General features: G+C 36.3%; 1 protein-coding gene across 1 annotated transcript in view; it reads right to left on the bottom strand.

Moving 5' to 3' along the window:
• Ttc30 (tetratricopeptide repeat domain 30) overlaps positions 1–2,500 on the bottom strand; it is a 218,442-nt gene that overhangs the window by 90,985 nt on the left and 124,957 nt on the right. The gene's annotated exons all lie outside the window — the stretch shown is intronic.

The following is a 2,500-nucleotide window of genomic DNA, read 5'->3' as shown; positions in this document are numbered from 1 at the left end:
ATAAGTCCACAATGTAATACAGCGCTTATCAGGGAGAAAGCCAAGAGGCAGAAGATATAAAATGCCAACGTAATTTTATAACATCAAAGGCTCCAAAGCGAAGCATTTTAGACACCACAAACACAAAGGTGTCATTTATTTCACAGGGAAATTTGGATAAACATCAGCGCCATCTATATTTCGCAAAGCAAAATCTTTCTCTTCCTTCCTCGTTCAATGACACCAGATGGCTCAGTCGTGTTAATCTAATTTCACACTAATTAAACAAGCATCGCTGTACTGTGTCAGAGGTGAAATGCTGTCACATCTGAAGGGATATTTGTCCAGTCTCTTAGACAATCATAGATTAATGATTCATGACGTCAATACTAGTTTGCTTTAAATGAAATATCAGGAAAAAATTGAAATTGAATTAAAGTTCTAAGAGCACATTGGAAGTTAATAAATTTAAATCATCGCATGAAAGTAGTGTTGATAATCTAAAGAAAAAAAAATCAAGAGAAAAACTCCGCCTGTAATAGGGTGGATCGAATTCAAATTCTCTAATATTGAATCAAATATATATACGGTTTTTCTTATTTAGGTACCGATCAAAAGGTATTATCCGATGGTAAAGAGAAAGCTGAGCTACCAAAGTGGCTATCAAGCTTATTGCTAATAATAATAATAATAATAATAATAATAATAATAATAATAATAATAATAATATTCCTTTCATTACCACATCCCATTTACGACCATCTTTAGGAATGTGCCCGTGTTGGCATATGGCCGCTTTACTGTAATTCCAATCAAGTAACCCGCAAAATCTCGCTTAGAAAAAGGTTTTCAAAAACAAATCATGTTATTATAGTCTTTAGGTCCAAAACTTGAACCTTGGGATTTAATAAAACGTTCATTTTAATGCTATGGTTAAACTTGATATCCAATCATGATTAGTAGGTCCGTTACTATTGTTAATATAATATTATCCTTTTTGAATAATAGGCATATTGCTTAAATGATTTTGTTACAAACGCTAAGGATGAGGGGTTTGGGGGAGCATATAGGTCTAACTACCGAGTCAGCATCAGCCACTGCTTGGCCTTTCCTGGTCCTAACTTGGGTGGAGCAGGGGCTCGGGCGATGATCATATGCATATATGGGAGGTCTCTAGGGCATTGTCCTGCTAGGGTATGGCCAGTATCCGTTACCTGTACCATTCATGAGCGACCTTTAAAATCTTTAAACGAACGTATCCAAATCTTTGAATGCTTTAAGGGCATCTCTCTCTCTCTCTCTCTCTCTCTCTCTCTCTCTCTCTCTCTCCTCTCTCTCTCTCTCTCTCTCTCTCTCTCCCCCAGACCATGCAAGACTGGAAGATGCAAAATACATCGGAAGATGCATTAGCAACTCTGGTGGATATACGAGGTGCCTCACACTGAGGGACCTGGGGGAACCCAAACATAAAATAAGGCAATAAGGTAAGGTAAGGTAAGGTAAGGCTCGCTCTCTCTCTCTCTCTCTCTCTCTCTCTCTCTCTCTCTCTCTCTCTCTCTCTCTCTCTCTCTCTCTCTCTCTCTCTTTCTCACACACACACAAATTGCCCAAACTAGCAAGTTGTAGTTAGGAAAGGGGGAGGGGGTGGGAAGCTGGAAATGTGTGTGCATACCATCTAAATATTTAGCCGTCCTTTTTGACAGGTCGCATACACTCGTTATGTAAGAATTATCAATAATAAAAATGGTGAAAGGATAAAAGGAAATTGTTAGGCAGTGATTCCTATAATCCAAATACTATAAACTAACATTTCAAACAAGGATCTGTTAAGTGGTGCTATTACATTCAGACCGGAAATAAACACGATTTATTATTATTATTATTATTATTATTATTATTATTATTATTATTATTATTATTATTATTATTAACCAAGCTACAACCCTAGTTGGGAAAGTATAAGCCCAAGGCTCCGTCAGGGAAAAATAGTCAAGTGAGGAAAGGAAATAAGGAAATAAATAAACTACAAGAGAAACAATGAATAATTAGCATAAATACTTATATAATTACAACACTAAACTAGATATTTCATATATAACTATAAAAACTTAAAAAAAAAAACAGAGGAAGAGGAATAAGATAGAATAGTGTACCCGAGTGTACCCTCAAGCATACGCTTTCTTTAAAGCATAACTTCGAATAAGATTATCAAAATAATAAAAGTCTCAAAGTTCTAGACCTTCTAAGAAGAGAATGGGGTTTAAACGATGAAGGGTCAAAAAGGTATAAAATCCTTATGGAAATGTAAATATACATACACAAACATACATACTCCAGCTGAGACATATCAAGTCTAGCTTTACTATTAAAAAAATAGCAGCAGAGATTCCGGGCGAAATAAGCCACACCCCCTGATGATGTCATAGACAATCATGTTATCTCACGCGTCAACAGCTTGAAATGTGTAAGGGGATGTATTGTGACCTCTGCTAACGTGGGAGACAACGTGATTGGCTATGAC

This window comes from Palaemon carinicauda, chromosome 8 (genome assembly GCF_036898095.1).
Source record: "Palaemon carinicauda isolate YSFRI2023 chromosome 8, ASM3689809v2, whole genome shotgun sequence".
NCBI classification, from domain to species: Eukaryota; Metazoa; Arthropoda; class Malacostraca; order Decapoda; family Palaemonidae; genus Palaemon; species Palaemon carinicauda.
The sequence above is the reverse complement of the archived record's forward strand: the minus strand, read 5'-3'. Positions and strand labels throughout refer to the sequence as shown.